The sequence below is a fragment of the Rosa chinensis genome, chromosome 4, assembly GCF_002994745.2.
Source record: "Rosa chinensis cultivar Old Blush chromosome 4, RchiOBHm-V2, whole genome shotgun sequence".
NCBI lineage: Eukaryota > Viridiplantae > Streptophyta > Magnoliopsida > Rosales > Rosaceae > Rosa > Rosa chinensis.
In genome coordinates, this window is record NC_037091.1 from 3,660,538 (window position 1) to 3,675,933 (window position 15,396).

A 15,396-nucleotide genomic window follows, 5' to 3' on the forward strand; every position below is an offset into this window, starting at 1 on the left:
CACCCCAAATCTAGCAATCTACTTCCCATACACCCCACAAACTTATTTTTATTCTCACTCACACAAAACTTTTCACTTTTTCTCCCTACTATTCATCCCACTAATACCTCTCTCCATCATGTTTTTCTTTCTTATTACGTCTTTATTATTTTTGATAAAGCGTGGTGGGCTCATCTTGAATTTATTTGTCTAGACTATAATTGCAGCTATATTTCATCCTCTATATTCAAAGGTAGACAGTTAAGTTTACTATTCATAATATCGATTGTTGATAGACTTGAGTTAAGTTTGTTCTTGCTAATATCGATCGAGCAAGAACAAAAAATTATCAATTTATGCATATTAGAGCAGTCCAAGTAGGCATAAAACTTCTTGCCCGAGAAGGCATAAACTGTTCAATCCTATGTGTCTTACAAGACAATAGACTAACAAATTTTCAAGCTAGTATGTTGGGAACCCTTGAGGCATCTTTATGCAATCAAGTGGCTTATTTCAACTGCTTCCCAAATTTCTCAACCAGCTTGAAAGATGCAGCTCACTGTCTAAGACTGAGAGTTAAGACAGATGACATATCAATGAAAAAAGATATGTAAGAACTGGCTATAGTATACAAAACATACTATAAATTGATGAGTACCACGGTAGAACCTAAAACCAGGATATCAAATATCTCAGGTCTTACTACTGGTTTCCTCACTAGCCAGAAGAACCATTCACAACAGATTCACAAGGTTACTTGGAATGAAGTAACGTTTCCTATTGAATGGAAATTATCTGATCCTAAAAAACCAGCAGAAAATGCCAAAGCGGCAATTTATGAAAGCAGAAAGACTGGAGATATCAGTCTAAAATTCGATGATCACAGAAAAAGTGATGTCTGTCCTGAAAATATCAGGATAAACAACAATCTTCTCAGAAGAAGCTACAGCACTAGAGAGCTAGTGTTAGTGGTACTAAATTGTCACACCCCTGATTTTTAACAACAATAAAAATCGATATATATAATCCCATAATTATACATGCGTGAATGTTCAGTCATCAATACAATTACCTGGAACATCTTTCCCTTAAAACAAGTACTTACTGATGCACTGAACCATCCAAGTTAATATACACTCGCTCCACAGAGTTATATATTACACAAATTTACGAATTAAATTGTCATCACAAAATAAAACGTAAATGCTCCTCAGAGCTTACTACATAGCGGAAGTCATATACTGGCAAAGCCAACAAAATTTGCTTCCTACCCGTTCTGCTGCCAACAAGCTACCTCAGCTTCAGCCATGATTTTCCTGACCTGCAGGATTAACCCCTACACCATTTGAATGGTGCACCGAGGTTGCCAAACAACAAACCCTGTAAGCTTTTGCAAGCCCGTATAAGTAACTCATGAACATCAATCAACAACTCACATCAATCTACTTAAGGAAACATGCAGCCATGATTCTTTCTAACATTCCATATCATTTCCACAGAAAGGACAGCATGAGTCACCGCTGTGAGCATGCCCTATTTGCTAACTTAACCATCAAGTAGCAATTCAAGTCTCATCTAGACAATTAAAGAAGAATACCATCGGAACTCTCCTTTAAACTGCATACCTATGAGTCTCAAGCAACCTCGACCGTTACTTCCATAAGCTATCATGGCAGATAAACTAGAACTCTATTGAAATCGTAATCACTCATCCTACCAAGGACGTGATTACCTATTTCTTGCCTTGGTCACCATCTGCGACCTATCACCATCTGTGACATATGATTTCAGACTCCGTCTGATCATGAAATCAGCATCAAGGTCGCCATCTGCAACCTGTCACCATCTGTGACATATGATCTTTAGACCCCATCTGGTCTCAGATTAACCATTGATCACCATCTGTCACCATCTGTGACTTTTGGTTTTCAGGCCCCATCTGGTCTTAGAACCAACTATTAGTCACCATCTGCGACCTATGCTTTTCAAACCCCATCTGGTCTCAAGTCAAACGTTAAGTAAGTCACACCTGACCTAAAACGTTACAACTATCTAATTTCGGCTTTCCTTATCCCTGCTCACCATCTGTGACCCTTAGTACTCTTGGTTTTCAGACCTCATCTGGTCTTAGAACCAACTATTAGTCACCGTCTGCCTTATCAGTTATCACCATCTGTGACGCATGATCTTCAAACCCCATCTGGTCATGAAATCCAACATCAAGGTCACCGTCTTCAACCTGTCACTATCTGTGATCTATCACCATCTGTGACATAAGATCTTCTTAGACCCTATCTGGTCTTAAGGTCAACGTTAAGTAAGTCGCATCCGACCCAAAAACGTTACAACCATCTAGTTTCGGCTTTCCTAATCCCTGCTCACCATCTGTGACCCTTGATACAAAGACCAATACATCTAAAATGAGTCACGCTTGACTAAAAAATGTAACATCAAGCTCAATACTTTTCAAACAATAGAAAACATCTTTTTCCATAATATTGTTTCCTGAAAAGTCACATTCAACAATAATATGAACATCAACATGCATATTATCATTCATCACAATCATCCACAAGGATATATATATTTCATCTAAATATATATATACGTAGTCATTCGCTCAGGAATGCCTACTAATACCAACTATAGTTTGCAGTTAATTAATTAACGCCAAAACAATAATAGTACTTCTGTTCATAAAGATCCTTGTGAGATTTACTCACCTCGAAACTCCTGCTGCGTCTTCAATGCAGAATAAGTAGTCAAACTACAGAATAATCGTCCAAATACTTCGTCAAGTACCTATTCACATACAGTTTCCACTTAGTAATGATTCACATTTGATTTAAGTCCGAAACCCCTGTTTTGAACTAAAATCCCCAAAGTGGCGCCAATAGAGGCAAAACCACATCCGAGACCTCCTAAAGTCTCCGGAATACGTCCACGATCGATGTGACCAAACCACAAGTCGATCGGACGCTCAAATCCTCAGGGATCAAATAAATTGATCGGTATGAAACTGCAAAAATCATAACAAATCCATTCGAACTCCAAAATTTGCATATTATATATCGAAACGCTCGTATCGACGAGTAGAAGACAGATAATACCAGAAACAGTCTCATACATGGCCGGAACTCCGCCACAGGCTGTGGCGCACCACCGCCGGCCAAAACTCAATATTTCACAAAACTCCCAACATAAAAAAGCTTCATCTAAGCATGCTTGTGAACTTTCATAACTAGCTCGAAGTCAGAAAACAAGCTTAAGGGATCAAAAACTACCTCACAAACCATGAACAGTAATCCCAACTGAGTTGAACCGATTTCCATGTAAATCGATCGAAACAAACACCATAGATCGACTCAGACGACCGCCACGAATCCAAAGAAGGAAACTTGAAGCCTTGACGTCGCCGGAACTGTGTTTTCCGGTCGGGTCCGAAAACACCAAGCTGCACCGCCTTGCTGCGCCATGCACGGTGGTTATCGCCACAAAAGGATGCCACAGAGACGACCAGAAGGAGGAGACGAGTCGTTCTGTGCAGGTTTCACGGCTAGAGGTCATCGGAGATCACCGGAAAAGCCGGGTCGGGTCGGGTCAGTCTGAAATCTTCGATACTGAAGGTATCGACCGAGAGAGAAGAGAGAGTTTCCGGAAAAGGAAAGGGAAAAATGAAAATAATTTCTGATTTTCCCTATTTATACTAAAATGGAAACTTCTTCCAATAGTCATAACTTCCTCATACGAACTCCGATTTACGCATTCCGCATGTCCACGAACTCGTATCGACGGGCTCTATAACTTTCGTAAAGGAAGTTTTCCAAGAATCCCAACATATAAAAACTCAAACATCACACAACCCCCTAAACTGTGAAATTCGAATATTTATACGTACGAAAACCATTCCACTCCACATACAACCTACGAATAAAGCATACTAACAATTATTCGTACAACTGGTCCATTATCAATTTCTAAAATTACATAACGAAAATGCAGGTCATCACATAAATACTGTGAAGAACCATCAGAGTCCATCACTGAAGAAGAATTAGAAGTTGATCTGAACAGACCAGTAAATATGTTTAGAGCACAAAAGCTCTATGATCTCTATGATGAAGCAGAGTCCTGCGAAGATCCTGAAAGATTAGAAAAACTAATCGAATAAATGAAAATTTTCAAGCCAGGAAAGGAAAGAAAACTCCTTCCCTATCAGGATATTGAAATGGAAGGAGAAAACTCCAAAACGGTCATCATAAGATAGAAGGGAAAAATAAAACTCCCTTTACAGAAAGCCCCTATGGGCAAAAATTGAGAAAGAAATTCTCAAAGATTTGTCCCAGAGGACAATATACCCAGAATACCAATTTCTACTCATGGTATCTGGCTAAATCTAGACAAAGCTCTAGACAAGAGAAAAACTCTGGACTAATGGGTTGATAGCCTGATGATAGCTTCTGCTCTGACCCTTGGAAAATTTGAAGCACCAGATCTTCAGATGTACTATGAAACTACTCTTACTGGAGTAGCAAAAAAATATTACTTCTCTTTCAAAGAGACTACCAAAGGGAAAGACTGGCTTAAAGAAATAAAAAATTCAAAATCTCCGTATGATTTTGCAGTACTCCTGTATGATCAGTTCTATGGAAATCTCTCAAATCTAATTGATAAGGTTAGAGAAACGGACAAATCAAATATCTATGCTCTCAAAATTTGTGACATGAGATATTTTCTGTTGCACAGAAAACTCCCCAAACCATGGAGAACAGCTGTGAGAGAAAGCATTGCTGAGAAACCAATTGAAAGATTTTAAGTTGGAGGAATTGCTGACAGAATTCGGCAATTACTGAAAAAGCAATGCAAAGCCAATCTTAGAGCTAAGATGGCCAAGAAACAACTCAAAGGAGTTGAAAATTTTTGTTATGGAATACTGGATATGCCAACCAACTGGGGATGTCATGAATCCAAGTTCCACAGAAAAAGAAAAGAAAAAGATTACTAGAAAAAAATTCAAAAGGAGTAATAAGAAAAAAGATTGGAAATTCAAGAAAAGTTCCAATTACAAGAAACAACAGGATAAAGATCCTAAAAAGAAATTCTTCAAGAAAAAGAAGAATCACCGAATCAATCCTCAGAATACTCAACCAGGCAAGAAAGCTTGCAGATGCTGGTTATGTAAAGCTAAAGGGCACTATGTCAATGAATGCCCGGAAAAGGGTAAAAGATCTACTAAAGCTCTATTTGAAGAATATGAGTCTATAGTAGAAATAGCAAACATGAAGGGCTACGAAATAGCCTATTCTGATGATAAAGATGATGACATGTCAGTATACTCTGCCTGGTCTGAAGAAGAAGAATCATTTGATTCTGAAATAGATTCTGAAGTAGAGTACTTGGAATCTAGACAGATGAACGTTTTACACGTCAAAAACTAGGAAGAAAGTAAGACGGAAGCAATAACGTCTTCTTACCAGGTGAACCCTGGTACATTCGTTTGTGACTACTGCCTATGTCACGAAAAGAATGGACTTCCTATGTTTTGTGAAAGGTCCAGAAAGACTTATCACAAAGAATGCTTCATAGCTGAAGCAAGAAGAAAGACCAAAAATGGCCTTGTCAGCCATTTGGTAGAACAAGAATATGAAGAATATTTCTCTGAGAAAAAGAGAAAGAAATAGAAAAGATGTTCCAAGAAGCTATGGAACCCTCTTCCTTAAAAATAAAGGAAGAAAAAATAGAGGAAGAAAAACTCGATATAACAGAAGAAAAAATCGAGGAAGAAAAACTCGATGCAACCATTGAACTGGTTGAAATACCAGAAGAATGTAAACCATTCATACCTCACAAAAATGAGCTATAACAAGCGAAAGTCGTCTCTACTAGTAGATACAGTAACTACAAAGAGATTGGACTCAAATTCCCTGATCATAAAAAATATCATCTACATGCATTTGTAGACAATGGATCAGGATTTACAGTTGCAAAGAGATTTGCAATTCCAGAAGAACTCTGGAAAGAAGACAATAAAAGAACAACTACTGGGGTTACGTTCAATGGAAGCCATCTTATAATGAATAAAGTAGTAAAAAATGTTCACATCACCATTGGTGGAGGAACATTTATCATCCACAATGTTTGGCAATCTGAAGGCCAAGGATCAGATTTCTTGTTGGGAAATAATTTTATTCTCCAACAAAGATTCATCCAGGATGAAGAAGCAATAGGCTTCAGAAAAGGAGAAAGGGTATACTGGGCAGATAGGCTTACGCAAGCCAAAAGTGTAGTAGGTCCAAACTTTACTATACAATATCAGAGATCGCAACAGAATAGTGGTGAACTTACCCCCTACAAACCCAAATTTGAAACCATCCTCCAGATTAAGCAACAAGAAGAACTACTTGTTGAAGAATCATCTTCTGAAGACGAAGACGAATAAGAAGAAGAAACATCTAGCGCAGATGAAGAAGCTAGATTCATACATGAGCATAACCTCAAGCACTTTCAGAATAAGCTTGAGTCTCAGAAAATTCCCACTCTTGACAAAATCAAGAAACTACTCGAGCAGAACATCGATGTAGACCCTCAAAAGTTTTGGGAAAAAGACCCAGTGGTTTGTGAATTAAGATTACATGATATAAATGTCATCTGTCATGTCAAAGCTATTCCTCAGTACAAAGAGGAAGATCATAAAGAATTCAGAAAAGATATTGAAGATCTCTTGAACAAGAGATTAATTCAACCTTCCACTAGCCCTCATCATGCTCTAGCATTCTATGTGAGAAATCATGCAGAAAACCTAAGAGAAAAAGCTAGAATGGTGATTGACTACAGAGATGTCAACAAGAAGACTTTCAAAGACGGTTATCAAATTGCTCAAGTAAGAGTACTAATCAACCAGCTCAGAGGAGCTAAGGTCTTTTCAAAATTTGATGCAAAGTTGGGTTTTTGGCAAGTCAAGATGCATCCTGAGAGTATTCCTCCCACTGCATTTGGAACATCACAAGGCCATTACGAATGGTTAGTAATGCCTTTTGGTCTAAAGCAAGCTCCCTCAATCTTTCAAAGAAAGATGGACAACATCTTCAAACATGTTGCGGAGTTCTGCGTCATCTATATTGATGACATCCTCGTCTTCTCCAAAAATAGAGAAGAACACATGAAACACCTCCATGAGGTTGTAAAGCTGATAGTTCAGCATGGAATTATCCTAGGAGAAAAGAAAATCTTCTTTATCCTCGATGAAATTGATTTCCTAGGAATAAACATCAAGAATGGAGTGATAAAACTCCAACCTCACATCCTTGAGAAAATCTGGAAGTTCTCAGATAGAATTCCTGATGCTAAGAGTCTAGAGTGGTTCTTAGGAGTCATAAACTATGGGAGAGATTTCGTTCCCAAAATCTCATGACTAACAACAATGTTATCTCCTAAAACAAGTTCCAAGATAAAATGGAACTTCACTGCATATGATGAGAAAATTGTAAAGCAGATAAAGAATCTCTGCAAAAACCTCCCTCCTCTGCAACAACTAGAAGAAGATGATGAAATTATCCTCCAAACAGATGCGAGTGATAATTACTGGTCCGGTGTTGTCCTGGCAAAAACGTATGGAACTAACATTGAAAAGATTTGTAAATTTTGTAGTGGCATGTTCAGCCCTGCAGAACTGAATTATCCCACAGGGGAAAAATAAATTTTGGCTGTCAAGAAAACAATTTTAAATTCTCCAGCTTTTCTTGGAAAACCCTTTATTGTCCGCACCGATTGTGCTAGAGTAAAGAATTTTAAAAATTTTAAACTTGATAAAGCTGCTGATAGAGGAAGATTAGCAAATTGGCAATTATTTCTTAACCAATATGATTATAATGTTGAATTAATTGTAGGAAACAAGAATTATCTTTCAGAATCCTTAACCAGAGAAATGGTAATGTTCAGTAGAAAAGATGACAACGAAGGTCGCAATTCCAGAAGCAGAATAACTGGGAAAGAACATGAAACTACTGAGAATCCTAAAGAAAAAAAATCCTCAAAAGGTTTCTGTTAAGTCCAAAAGGACTAGCCACAACTGATCAATCTCAGGATAAAGGATTGGCTAACCCGTCTCAAACGGCCGACGGTAAAGGCTCATCAAGACCGTTGACGGCTATTGCTTTGCCAAAAAGCAAACATACTCCAACTGGAGTTATAAATGTTTGGACTAAATACTGTTTAGTCCTCGAGCTTTTGATCATAAAACACTTCAGTCTCTGACCTTCTAATTTCACAAGTTTAGTCTCTGTACTTCAAAATTTCAGACCAATAGGTCCTTACTGTCTAAAATTCACGGTGAAATGTCTATTATGCCCTCAGTTTTTTTTTAAAATAAATTTATTCCTTTCTCTTTTTTTATTTATTCTTTTTTCTTTATTTTATTACTTTTTTTTTTCAAACAGAAAGAAAGAAAAGGAAAAAACAGAAGAAAAAAATAAACAGAAAGAAAGAAAGGAAAAAAAACAAATTTCATTTTCCAAAAAATAAAAAAATTAATTAATTAAAAAAAAAAAGAACTGAGGGCATAATAGACATTTCGCAACGACTTTAGGACCTATTGGTCTGAAATTTTGAAGTACAGAGACTAAACGTGTGAAATTAGAAGGTCAGGGACTGAAGTGTTTTATGGTCAAAAGCTCGAGGACTAAACAGTATTTAGTCCTAAATGTTTTTAATTATGAATTAAGAACTTTTGCTGATCCTGTGTTCAGAACTGGCAGGAGGCTAGCTTACCACCAGAAGGCAATTCTGGATAATCTCTTATTTGCCTTTCAGGAAAGAAACAGTGATATTATGTTCCCAGCTTTGTTCGCATTAACTGAAGAACTCCATGAAAATGCTAGACCACAGCATGAAGAAGTTCAGCTACAGCAGAATGCTGTTAGAAGTGAAAAAATTCACTATCTTGAAGATCCAGAAAGTGCTCGAATTCCTACCATAGCACTAAAAGAATCAGATTGGTTTGAATTCCATAATCTGATAGGAAGACATAATTTTGAGGCCTGTATTCCTCAAACTCTCTTCATTATTGCTGAACCTTATGTTGGAAGATACCTAGTCAATGTTCAGAGTGAACATCCTCAAGAACACAAGCTTTGGCTTGTTGAAAATGGTTTTGTCCATAATCTATGGACTAAAACAAATGATGATCTCAAGGGACTGCCCCTATAATCGTCAACACAGTCAAAAATATCAGAAAAAATGACTGCATGCTGAGATTGAAGTTCAGATCCACCCCACCAGAATGGATTCAGAAAACGAACGGTGAAGTTGAATACATTTCTCTGTATCATTATGTGAGAATCATTCAAAGAAGATATCTTCAGCCCGCCTGTGTTGCCTACAATGGCCAGCCAAATTCAAGCATTCCATGGATGAAAGCCATTACATTAGAGTACATCAAGAAGATCATCGCTGAAGATACTAAGAATACTTTCCTGGCAGCAGGAGAAAAAATAATTATCACTGCTTACGATTATCCTGACGTAGTCAGCAGTGACATTTTCCTATATCTCACAAGGAAGGAGATAGACTCGACACTGGCATGCTTACAGTGGGTTGAAAAGCTTGAAGCAGACAACCACTACAAGATGTATGTTGATACAGATGTCGAAGACAATGCAACAACTGCTCGTATGGCCCAGGCAGAAAACGACTCGTTTATCCTTGGTCACAATTCAGAAACAAACAAGAACATGTGAAGCAGCTGGTGTAGAAAGTACCGAAAGTACTTTTGGATTTTTCCAAAAAGCTACTTTTGCTTTTCAGAAAAGAAAGGTGAAAAATATTTCACCTAGAAGAATCTGCTTTTCCCCGTCCAACCCCACCAGCAGGAGCACTCAGAAAAGCAGGAAATCACGGAGTCGTTCTGTAGATATAGTTGTTTTGAATTCTAGTTTGAGTTCCGCTCCCTATATAAGGAGTTTTAGCTTCAGTTGTAAGGCATTTGAAAACTTCTAGATCAATTATAGATCAGAAAATAGGGAAGAATAATATTCTCTCAAGAAGTAAGAAAGTCATAGTAGCAGAGTGCTCTTTCCTTCCTGTCTAGTGTGAAGTAGTGTGCTTTCATTACAAGTAAGTAACTGTAATTATTCTTATGGGTAGCTAAACAGCTTTTTAGCTATTTACCTGAGAATGAGGCTCTGAATTTTAGTCTGTGATTATGTTTGAATAAATAATTTCAGATTGCTCATCCACCTTGTCATTTTATTTTAGTTTGATGTTTAAAAATGTTTATATCTGTTTCTGCCTCTATTCCTGTACTATTTTTAGGCTTGAACTTTCTGTTTCTTAGAAAAAATTGCGTCAGCTTAAGATAGAAACAAGCAGCAATGATTCCGCCTGTTAAAGTAACCACTAGGTAGGGAGCCGTTAGATGAAAAACTTGGGCATGTTGAAGGCTAGTTTTGTTTTTTTTTTTTTCAAGAGTTTGAACAGGTTTTCCTAAGAAAAAGCAAAAGTTAAACCCAAAAGTCAGCATATGACATATTAGGCACTAGTTTAGAAAAAGACTACCCCTATAGGTCTTTTCCTCTAAGATTTGTGTAAATGGGCACAATACAAACTTGTTGGTGCAAGTGGGCAAAATACATGTGATTTCTGGATAAACATGAATTAACCCTTCATAAAATTTTGACCTATAACTTCGTCGGAGCCCAGTCACCGACTGCCGGATTCCGGTAGTCGGAATCCAGTCACCTGTAGCCAAACGGACTTTTCAAAAAACCTCACCGGAAAAGTTTACTGCTCCAATAGAAGTCTATTGCCCCCCAATAGACGTCTATTATCCTCCAATAGAACTTTCGGTTGCCAGAATATGAAATAATCTCCTAAAATTTAAACAATAAAACTTTGTTTAAAGAAAAAAACGAAGAGATTATATCAATTTAAAAACGTCTATTGCCTTCCAATAGACATTCAAAAATGTTTTTTTTTTTTTTTGTCTTTTCCTTCTGTCCAATTACTTAAAAAAAAAAAAAAATCTGATTTGGGCAGCCAGAAAATACTCTGGGCACCCACGTCAATAGTTGGACCCCATTCTTGCTGGTGCTTCGGACCTCCGACTCCAAGATAGCCTACCAAGTGTTGGACTACAGCAAGGTAGCTCCGACTGGAGCTGCTTCGTCATCTTTAAGAGTGGATGCTGCTTCTCTGATCGACGCCTCAGATGAAAAAAAAAAAAAAAAAAAAAAAAACCAGGTCGCTGAAATCGACTAGAAGATCGAGGCTGTAAACGGAGGCATTTGCGGCACGTGCCAAGGCCTAAGGACGTCAGTGGCGATCGCTCCCTACCCGAGTTGACTCAGCGCTCCGTGCTCGTCGCCGTCCTATCTCATCAAAGTCCTCAAACTGCGGCGTCGTCTCCGGCCTCTACGGCTCTCTCGACCTCCAAGGCACTATCGTCTCATGATTCTAAGAGATACGTACCTAAGTAGGGCTGGGACTTTAGACCCGAAAAACTGAAAAACCAAGCTGAATCGCCCCGAAATTGGAGGTTCGGTGCGGTTCCAAGCTTTGAGAATACATCATTTTCAAGAACCGAACTGAGTGTATAAAATGCGGTTCGGTTTTTGTTCCAATACTTCAATACCACCACGAACTGAGGAACCGCACATGTTAGCCTATATATATGTAAATCCCGAACAGAATCGAGATTTTCTCATTTCATTTTTTTCGATCTAAACCCTAATCCCTATTTTCACTCCTCCAGTTCTTCCTCATTTCTCCCAAAAAGTACCCTAAAATCCTAAATCCCTTCAACAATTCAACATCCTAAATCCCTTCATTTCCCTATTCATTATTCATTAATTGATTTAATTCCTCAATGACCTCCGATTCAAGTCCTAGTCCTGTTGGAGCTGAGTTGGTGGCTGAATGTGCTGCTCCAACAGAAGAAGAAACCATTAGTCCTAATGCATCAGAAGAAGAAGAAGAAACCAATGTTGCTGGTCCGAGAGGCAAGAAGAAAAAATCTACTCCGACTCTGAGACCGAGAGTTTCAAAGAGGAAGAGGGAGAAAAAAACTGCAGCAGTACGTTCAGAAGTTTGGGAGCACTTCACCAAATTTGATCAGCCACTAATCGAGGTGGTCGATAGAGTGGAAACGGTTGTTGGGAGCACAAAAAGAGCTCAATGTAAGTATTGCCCTACCCATCTAGCATATGATTCTAGGGAGAATGGCACTAGCTCACTTAGGAAACACATTGAGCTTATTTGTAAGGGTTATCCAGGCAGAGTTGATTTAGAAGAGGGGCAACAAATTTTAAGTACTGATATGGTGGATGGGAAGCCTAGTTTAACTAGTAGGACTTGGAGTCAGGATGCTTGTGTAGTTTCTTCAATTTCTTGTAGTAGCAGTTTGGTAATTTGTTCTTGTTGAATGTTTGATTGTTTGAATGTTTGATCATTTTGAATTTGGATCATTTGGAACTGTTGGATGTTCTTGTTGAATGTTTGATCATTTTGATCAATTGGAAATGTTGGATGCTTCTTGAGTTCTTGACTTCTTGTTGAATGTCTGAGCATTAAGCATTTGGATCAATTGTAACAGTCTAACAGTTTGGTAGTTTACAGTTGCAGACTTGCAAGTATGATTTTGGATTTTTGGACAATTTGGCAGCTATTTCTAGACCCAAGGAACTGGCATAACCGAACCGAACTTAAACGGTTCGGGTCGGGTCCTTGTCGGTTCTATCTTTTAAAAATGGGAAAACTGAACTGAATTGCTTATATGCGATTCGGTCTTGGTTTTGCAAGTTTTTTTTTTTTCTGAACCGAACCGTCCCAGCCTTATACCTAAGTAAGAGATATACGTTTATGGATTATATTTTTTCTATTGCTGGTATAAAAAATCGAGATGTATACAAAGTAAGAGATATAGGGATTAACTTTCTTTTATTGTAGGTACTGTTTGGCTCCAGAATTTTAGCTGTATGCTGCGGTTGGTCAACAGTCTCTTTTCTTGCTTGGGCGTGCCAGCACCGTTCGGGTACGGTCATCGGGGGTGTCCCTTGACCTGACTTCTGTCGAGCGATTGTAGACGAGGAGAGCACCAACCTCGTCGCGGGATTCTTTGTGCCTCGTGGTGAGGACTTTGCTGAAGTTTCTTCTTGTTCACAAGTCGATACTCAATATTGCAGATTGAGCAGATCAAAATCACTGGGAAGCGTGACTTTATCTTGGCTGGTTTGCTAGGGCGTTACCCTTGCTTGGCTGGTGTAAACACAAAAAATCCTGCAACGAATGAAAGAAGGACACGTGTACAAAATAATATATATTTATTAATGAATTTGCGGGTTACAATCTCTGTAGATGCTCTTTCACAAGATTCTCCTCTGATTTGATCTCTGACGTTGATTTAATCCAAGGGTGGCGAGCACTTGATCTTGAATCAAACGGTTGCAATGTGGACTTCCTGCTATGTTGACGATTTGAGGAAGATGATTGACCAAGGGCTGTAGAAGCTTGATCTTGATCGGATTTAGGCCACGAGTGGTGTCACGTGGTGAGTGTTCTTCGGCTTTGGTAGGGGATGAACCAGCACGTGTGTTTGGTGCTTGTTGATTCTCCACGAGCTTGATGAAGAACTTGTAGAGGATTTACTTTATTGACAACTTGTAGAAGGCGGTTGATCAAGGGATGCAGAGGCTTGAACTTGATCAGATTTAGGCCACGAGCGGTGTCACGTGGTGGGCGTTCTTCGGCTTTTGATGGTGGATGAACCAGCACGTGTGTTTGGTGCTTGTTGATCCTCCGTGTGTTTGACGACTTCCGAGCTTGTAGGTGATTTCCCCTGCTTGTCTGAAGTCAGCGTGGTGAAGAGACCGGCTATTTGGCAGCTTGATGGTTCTTCACGAGCTTGGGAGACTTCTGAGCTTTAGAGAGGTTTCTTCCGTCTACTTGCGTCCCTCTGTCTGTCGTCGTCCTCGATGCTGTACTTGGCTCAAGGGCGATTGACGCTTGATCTTGAGTCGTATGATGGCCACGAGGGTTGACACGTGACGAGTGCTTTGACTTGAGGTTGGTGATGAACCGGCTATTTGGCAGCTTGAAGGCTCTTCACGCGCTTGAAGACTTGTGAACTTTGGGAGTGATTTTTCTCTCCTTCCGCCCCCAGTCCTTCTCTTGATTTGAGAGGGGCTATTTATAGTGTCAGCGCCTCTCTCAATTTGGAATGCCTTGATGACACGTAATTAATTGTATTTTCCTTAATTACGTAATCAAATCAATCAGCCCTAATTAACTGATTTAATCACGATTATTAAGGAATTATCTAATCAATTTGATGGCTGATTTTAATTGTATTTCATTAATAGCATAATCAATCAACTTTAATTAACTGATTTAATCATGACTATTAAGGAATTAGCCAATTAATTTGATGGCTGATTTTAATTGTATTTCATTAGTAGCATAATCAAATCAATCAGCTTTAATTAACTGATTTAATCATGACTATTAAGGAATTAGCCAATTAGTTTGATGGCTGATTTTAATCTTGATTATCGATTTAAATAAATTGATATCTAATCAGCAGACGAGATTTAATGCTTGATTTTATTCGAAATCAATTAATTTGAATGATCCGCTTTAATATCAATTGATTTAGCCGGAGCAAATTCATTTATTGCCGTCGAGCCTTTCATGTATCGACAACTGTCATTCTCTGAGTCTGCGTGATTTTGCTGACTCACAAGCCATGTGGACAATTTGCGGGACCCACATGCTGACTAAATTTGTTCGGTCATAATTTCAAGTGGTGACCGAATTATTTAATGAATTTTATTTTCATTAAATTTTTGGTGTCTACAGCTGGTTCTGTAACTGTTGTGGTCGCGGCACTACCGTCGGCTCCCGAGGAGACTAGGACAGATGTACATTGACAGAGGGTTCGGTGGCACTAACAGTCGGCTCCCGTGGAGACTGGGACTGGAGTGTGGTCACCTGTAAGAGGAAGAGGGTTGTTTGCTCCGGAGAGGCTCGGGTAATCGTAGAGATTAGTTGATGAATTGGCTGTCTATGTAATTTCGTTGTAGCCTCTATATATAGGCTACTCTGCAGATTCATCAGGCCACAGTCGTTGGCCTTGAAACAAATCAAAAACCCTTAATGGTTTTGATAGCTGTAGTGGGCGATAATTAATAATTATCAACTGGCTTGGATATAACTAAAATATAGGCAAAGCTGAATGCCCATTGGACGCGGGCAGCTCAGATAATCTATTTTGGTGCTATCCCCAGCGAGCACATCGCATTAATAGCGCACTAATATAGTCATCATGCTATATTCTTGTTCTTCTACAACTGTGTACAGACCCCATCGCACGCTTGCTTTCTTTATTTTACCGTGAGCACAGCTGTACTACATTCTCTGACTCCCATG